The 7,921-nt window shown below is 50.8% G+C and overlaps 1 pseudogene; it reads left to right on the forward strand.

Moving 5' to 3' along the window:
- The first annotated feature begins 7,035 nt into the window (after positions 1-7,035).
- Positions 7,036-7,609, forward strand: LOC144139159 (histone H2B pseudogene; annotated as a pseudogene).
- Positions 7,610-7,921: the final 312 nt, after the last annotated feature.

Genomic DNA, 7,921 nt, shown 5'->3' on the forward strand with positions numbered 1-7,921 from the left:
TTTGCGTTGGTGTTGCGTTCGTGACTGCTGCGCCGTTCCAATTCTTATTCCTTCAGACGTCTGATTAGACTCCTTCGTAAACTGTCTACCAAGCTGTCCGCGAGTTGGAGCACATCCTACGTTGCCCTTAACTTAGGCCTGCCAATAGTTGCAGGGCATGGCGTGTGTATTCGGTGCGTGCCGAGGGAGAACATTACTTGAGCCTCACCTCGCTCGTGAACAATCTGCGCGTCTACAGACGAATTCTGTCTGATACCGGTACAGCACCGTGATGACATGGTTAGAATGATAAGGGAGCATCAGTTTAAAAATACCGCGTGATTACCTTGTGGTTTCGTGGAATTTTTTGTCCAAGGCGGCGCGCTGTCTTGGCTACCAATAATACGTTATTCCAGCAATTCAATAAAACTTGAAGCCACAAACAAACGTCCCTCGTTTCCGGGGTACGGACAGCGACATTGAGAAGATTATGAATGTAAGTACGAACTGCTTTCGCGTTTGAGCGCAGCGACGAACCTCTGGCAGCGGCGCGCCGCAAGGTCGTCAGGTGGCATGCGCAATTCCAATTCGCACTGCTCCGCGTGCACGGCATTACGAATGCATGCCGCTCGAAGTGAAAAAAACTTCCCAAATCCCTTTTCGAAAATAACCGACAGACGTACTTCTTGCTGTACAGCAGCGTCATGGACAGGTACGGCAGAATCCTCAGGAACATCGACGTGTAGTGGACGTTGACGGCGTTGCGGAAGGCCTCATAGCCTACAAGGACAATTGTCTTTCTGTGAAACCACCCTGTCACCGAGTTGGTGTTGATAATCCACACTTCGTGGCAACCTGCCATGTTAATTTATATTCCGCTGCCTACCCCCCCCCCCCCCTAGCCATCCTATTCAAATAGCACATTATTCGCAAATTAGTCGGTCAAAGACATCTGCAGTGTACTGCCGCAGATACGTAGCCGCTAAAGACGTCTGGCTTTTGGAAGTTGTCCTACACCAGGACACACCACGCGTGGCTAGACGCTGAGACCTGTCTCTAAAACGTCTCAAGCGTTGGTAACGTATACCTGGTTCGAAAAAGTAATGCTAAAATTCAGGAACAAAGCTACCTTTAAGTCACAGTGCCTAGCCGTTTATCGCCATATCCGAATATGAGCAATGTAACGAGACTATGGTACTAGGGATGTTATGTGAGGGGGCTGTTAAGAAATCTGGTGCCGCAACCGAGTGGCTGAGTCACCCGCTTAGCGCACGCGGCCTATATCCTGTGCCTGGATCCCGGAAGTACAAAATTTGTATTCCTCCTGGTCGGTTTGGAGAGGGCCACCTCTACCACGACAGAGCAATCCGACGCACCTATCCCCTTCCCACTCTTCCCTTTCTACCGCTGACGCCCGCATTTGGCGCCGACTTCAGACCAACACGTATTACGATCACCTTCAGTCCAAATATTGCCTGGTTAGAATTAACGCCGCCTGTATTAACATTGCCTGACGGGTCGCGCGCTTTTCAATGGGAAGGGTAGGGACGCTTAGTTCAGGCACTGATCCGCTATGTGGCGCGTGCCGGCGGCGGACATCTGGCCTTACGTCACTACCCGCGAGTCGCGGACGCTGCACCCACTTCTACGACGTGTGTCTGTCAGCTTGCCTGCTGGGCTTCAAGGGCCGTTTCGCTTACATCTTAGCCGCGACGGGGCGCTAGTTCTGTGGCGCACTGGGGATCTCGTTCAACGTGTCGCTCGCTTCATACTTGCTGCATTTTTCCAAAGATAAAGACGGAGGCGGACAGAAATAGTGTAAGAACATACTTATTGTCGGGTAGACATATAGCTAACAGAAAAACGATATTTTCTGCTGGGGCAGCCATTATTTTACTGATATTTTTCTTTCTGGAGTATTTAGAGAAGAAAAACTTGCGTGCACATTTTTTGTTCAGGCGCTCACTTCTACGATTACTTTCCAATAATATCACGTGCCTGTAAACTTCAGAAAATTATTGGAAACAGAAGGATAAGCAGCTGGGATCCCGCCACGCTGTCCGGGCGCTTCTACAGTACAGTCCTCAATTTTAGAAGTGCGTACCGATGCAGAGTGCGAACAGCGGGGTCAAAACAATACATAAATACGGAGGGGATAGAGGTGGAATGCCCCACTCAGAAAATTTCAGGGCCTGTGATCCGAGTAGATAAGCGCGCAAAGCCGGCATCAGACTGCGGCAGCGCAAGGGATTTTGCTTCGTGACAAAGGAAGTTTTATCAGTGACAGACCAAGACAGACAGGCATGGTGAAAAACAAGAAGGCGTAGGAGCGCCGCCTCGGAAACGCTAAACAAACTTTCCACTATTTTGCATAGTTTCCGAGAAGCGGCGCTGGCTGGCGGACACGAAAGCACGCTGAAAGGCTACGGAGCGGGGAAGGGTAGGAGAGAGCATGAGGAGAGTGGCTGTTTGGCCATTTTTCGCTCACGCGTTAGGCAATGTTTATACAGGCGGCGTTGTTAGAATCATACTTACATCACTGTTAGCGTACACTTCGCTCAAATAAGCTATATAACGAGGAAAAAAGGGAATTACCATGCCCGAAAACACGTCCCGAAAACACGCCGTTTGGCGGGAGAATCAAAATTTTAATCTAAATTGAATAATTTCTCAGTGAATACGGCATCATCTGCTGCCGGGCAAGTGCTGGGGGCACTATAAAACACGAAAACTTTCGAAGAAAAAAACCTTGTATTTTGTCTTCATGGCCCCTTTAAGATAGACACACACGGCAACAAGCCAGCCCATATTTAAGACCAAAGCATGCTTCTGGGCCATTTGGTTCGAAGCATAAAAAAAGAAAACAATGTAAAAATGACAAAGACATGCGTTTGTTCCATCCTTCCTGTGACGTTTTCACGTTTTTAAAATGTGCGTATTGACACCAGCACTACATTCTGAACCCGACTTCGGATTGAAAAGGTTAAATCCTGACTGCTGAATTCTGAAAGTCGCCAAACACGACGGACACCCGCGCTAAAAAATGTCCGCGTATCTGCCCCTTTCGCTGCAAATGTCGACGAAAGACGATAGTCGACTGGTGCCCCTGCGAAGTAAATGCCTCCCTTCTCTTTCCGCACACGTCTCATTCTGCTCCTCTCCGGCCTCGTTCCTCCCAAGATAACATACTGGAGGTTTGCTCAAGTCAATTTAAATTTCCCGCGATCCACTGCTTCAAGTCGGGTGCCTCGATGCCAGCGCTGCGTACGGCGGAGACGCGCGTGATTCGAGGCACCCTACTCCATCGTTTATAGGCTCCGTGCGCTGGTATGGTGGCGACACAAGCGCCCGAACAACGAGCGCCATCTACGGCCACTGGAGGCATTTATCGGATGTTGTGGTCGTCCACTCCTTCCTACACCGTGTGGTCGTCGCTTGCGCCCTTCCCCGTACGCCCGTGCTACGCTTCGATGACTGATTGCTCAAACCAGCGCGCTCGTTTTAACGGCTTTAGAGAGGTGGGAGATATTGGCTCGTTTTCTTTTTTTGTCTAAGAAAGCCTCAAAACGCGGTCGCCAGCTACACGCCGCAAACGATGCTTACTGCGTCCGGGAGGAGCTAGCGAACGCAACGGACCCGTCCGATGTTTCCAGCAATGGCGTTGGGCGCATAACAAGCGTGACCCTGGGCTGCGACTTTTACTTAAAGGCGGGTACAGTGAATGGTTGTGAGTTCTGTTGTAAACACGGGGCTCACGCATCTCTGCACTAATGAGTCTAAGCGAGGTAGGCGGGGGAAGCTGCACGCGCAAGGCCGGGTGCCACGGCTCGCTTAAACATGCCGATGCAGTTGCTATGCTCGTCAACTCATAACTGTGAGCACCGGGCAGCTATTGCCAAATTTTAGCGCCGGTATCAACACCGGTGTTCCAACTCTGTCCGAATCAGCGAAATGTTAGTCGTATGGAGTTGGCCGCGATATCTGCGTCAAAGCAGCGGCCGAGGCCGCACGGGCAAATGCTCCGCGCGTACACCTAGGAAAGGGTAAGCAGCGATGAGCACCATAATACAGAATAGGAATAAACGATACAGATTGCTAAAGCATAAGCAACACGTAATGCTAAAATGCCGGGGAGGCATAAGCTCAGCGACAAAAAAAAAAAAAAGAAAACGACCGACACCGTCACTGCTTCAAGATGATTGACGCGCATATTAATGGCCCATTCGTTTAGCTGCGGTGGTTGCCTGTGGGATCACTGCAGTTTTGTGTCGACCGTTACGCTGCGTCATAGTCCGTAGCACTCAGGTAAGATTGCTGGGGTGTATGCTGGCGAGTTGAATTGTTCCCGATGAAGTTCGCGTTGCCTATGCAAGTTTCGCCGGGCGTCGGCTGTCGCAGGTCCCCTCCGAAGTTGATGGCGGGCGTGCACAGAAACAAGATCCTAGAGTATAAACCACATTCACACAAAACAGCAAAACGAACGCTTATGGCCAGAAGTCGATCGGCGTTGTTTACATTGCTCGTCGCACTGCGCGGGTTCATCGCTGTCGCCTTTCCGCTTCATTTCAAGGGAACCGAGATAAACTATTTTTTTCGTCAGCCTTCTCGCGACCTTTTTAAAATGTTGCGGGAGCCGTAGACCCAGCAATACATACAGAAATACGCACTACTAGCTCGACTTTTTCACAACGACTGCGGAATCTCCGCCCGCTACAGCCGCTCCTTCGGGCTGACCAACATCCGATTTCTGACGGCGCCGCTGCTCGGCGGCGCTGCGGTCGCGCTCGAAACACCAGCGCACGGAGCCCACGTTGCCCTACTCCGCGAGCGTTTCAAGCGGAACGTGGAACCTATCTATTGGAACCTTTCGTTGCTCTTGTTTGCTTTCTTAAATGCCGCCAGGAGCTATTAGTAGCACGGGCAACAGCAGGCGACAGTTTTCTGCAGTTGATGTAGTATTTCATTTGCTACCACAAAAACCAAGCATGTTTTAATAAAGGAACACTGCAAAGATCACTTATGTATTGATTTTCTGCCTTATATTTGCATAATGCCCTATTCTTGTTCAACAATGTTGACAAGTGTGAACATTGACACCGGACTTAGACGGATATATTTGCTGAAAATTGTTTAGTAACGTTGGGTATACAAGCCTATTGCGCAGCTTCTGTTACACTTTTGCCGGGCGGCTGAATCGAGTCACAGACAGACAGACAGACAGACAGACAGACAGACAGACAGACAGACAGACAGACCAAAATGTCTGCATTTCAATAGCCCAAGAAAGACTATCGTCTTTAAAAGCTTCAGGCCCGTCCCACCACACGTACCACTGCACCACTCGAAGGGCGTAGTTGGAGGCGTTCTTACTGTACTACTGGGAATGTTACGGCCCAGCCACTGGAACACCAGCTTGATCTCTTGCAGACATGCGTCAATGTTTCCGCAGTAGAGCGGGATCTGCGCCCAATCGCACTCCACATGGTTGTTTCTTTTCTTGCGCAGAGTTGCTTTCACCCTAACGTCTGCGATTTAAAAGGTTAAGGTTGCCTACATGCGAAGGTAACAACTACAGTTTTCCCGAATCTTTATGTCTAGACCACCGATGCAGCTTTATTTAACCTTGAGCAAGGAGTTTATTGGTCTCCTGAGGGTGACAACACTTACTACCGACGACATAATCTTAATGATGTGCCCGTCTCAGACCTCTCCCTTTCAATGCTAGACAGTCCGGGCGAATGCCAAGTGTGCTGAAAGTAAGGCTATCGTGCAATCCACCAAGCCACCAAGAGGGAACCCACAATATTTCGGTTGCTTAGCACTACAACCACTGTACTTAGCACAGCAGCTCAAAAGGGACCAGGCGGCCCTTGTATGGCAGCACTGTCACATCAGCGAGCAGCGCCGCCTGTGGCGAACCACTCGTCAGCGGAATGCCCGTGGCGGTCCGCGCGGCCTACTTGTGCATCTATGGCTTTCTGTCCTGCTACGGAGCCACTTACAAAGCGTAGAAAGCCACAAGCACTTATTTAGATACGTAAATCCTGAGACTGGGGACAACCTTACTAGGCATGCCATGTGTATGATTTACGCCACACTCAGTTATTGCAAGTCGCGGACGACGCCTAATGAAACAAGCGGGAAATCGAGCGGGAAGTGCAAGTCCCTTCCTTTGCGTAAATTTTACATGCATTATTGTTGCCTGCGTGGAGTTTGGCAGTGAAGCGCATGTTTCATTCTTTCTTTCTTATACCGCACGGATTATCTCATTTTAATAGAGAAAATGTTTCGCCCTAAGACCACTAGCCTAGAATACTGTTGTTCTTTTATCTACAGTGTTCTCGATGTAATTCAACAGTTCGAGAAACACCCGCGCTGAAACAAATTCCCGCAGAGCAGACGCCGTGGCATTCTTTTCGCCGGCACTCGCCTGCGCACGTCACTTTGTTGACTGCTGCTTCGCCGCCTGTGTATTTGTTGAGTTTTTAGGGGAGCAGAAGTTAGGGAAATCGAACTCGTGCGTGAGTGCCTTCCTCTTCAAAGCACGCGTATCCAGGTATCCCACCTTAACGCTAAGGCTGATGGGGAACCGTAGTGATTGAAACCAGTAGATTTACACCGGTAGAAATGAATACTACAAATAGTAATTTTATTCGTGCTCAAATAGGGTGGAGACAGGCGTACGTTCATATTGCCGCGAACCGTGTATGGGTTTGTTTATTTATTGTTTGTTTTTACTGCCGGGCCACGCCCGGCAGTGTTATCTGCGTTCCAAGCAAAGCGCGTCTTGCATTCTTTATTTTTATGCCGCACGGGCTATCACATTCAGATAAGCAGACTGTTTCGCCCTAACGTCGCTAGCCCAGAATAATCTTCTGTGATCTACAATGTTCTGGATGTGAATCGATGGTTCCAGAAACACTTGCGCCGAAAGATAAAAGCCTACAGAGCAGATGCCGCGGCATTGGACTCGCCGTAGCTTGCATGCGTACGTCCCTTTGTTGACTGCTGCTTCGCCGCCTCTGTATTCTTTGAGTTGTTAGGGGACATCCAAGCCGCAGCTGCTCCGTCGTCGTCGAATCGGTTAGCTGTCCAGCGGAAACGATGTCGCCGAGGGTAGCAACGAAATCGGCAGCGTCGACGAGCCACGCACTGCTCAAGCTGAAGGTCGGCAAGACGGTAGCCCGCGCTGCGTCATCGTCCTTGGGCAGCTCGAAGAAGCGCCGCCGTCGCCGCCGCGAGTCCAACAGCCTGGCGGTCCGGAAGGTGCTCCGGAAGATGCATCCCGACTCGGGCATTTCTGGCAGGGCCTGGGCCATCATGACCAGCTTCGTGGTCAACCTCCTGCTCCGCATCGGCGAAGAGGCCGCCAAGCTGGCGCTCGCTGCGGGGTCCCGTCACGGCCCGCGAGATCCAGACCGTGACGAGGCTTCTGCTGCCCGGTGAGCTGGCCCGGCACGCCGTCTCGGAAGGAACCAAGGCCGTCATCAAGTACGCGTCGTCGCAGCCCGGTCCACCGCCGCAGCTTTGAACGTTCATTCGGTACCAGGACATACTTTGCGCCGTACGAAGTGCCATGAGGCTATAGGGTCTGCAGTCCAGCTCCTATTTTGTTTATTCAAGCATTAGGACCACTGTCCGATACCAATAAAGATTATTACGCACCCGACGATACCTTCAAGCTTCCGCATCCCTTCGACGTGAATCCGGCGCTACCGTAAGAAGAAAGGAACAAGTTATTGGCTTTGTTGCGTCGCTACAGCGAGTGTTTTTCGTCGAACTCAGAGATACGTCAGACACCTCTGACGAAGCACCGGATAATAACCGAGGATGGAGCCCGGCGTACCCGACAGTCACCGTACCGCGTCTCTTCACACGAGCGCGAAGCCATCCGGACTCAAGTCGACAACATGCTCAACGACGACATTATACAGCCATCGAA

This window comes from Haemaphysalis longicornis, unplaced genomic scaffold (assembly GCF_048455015.1).
Source record: "Haemaphysalis longicornis isolate Haplotype H1 unplaced genomic scaffold, Haemaphysalis longicornis Haplotype H1 scaffold_5, whole genome shotgun sequence".
In the NCBI taxonomy this organism is placed as follows: domain Eukaryota; kingdom Metazoa; phylum Arthropoda; class Arachnida; order Ixodida; family Ixodidae; genus Haemaphysalis; species Haemaphysalis longicornis.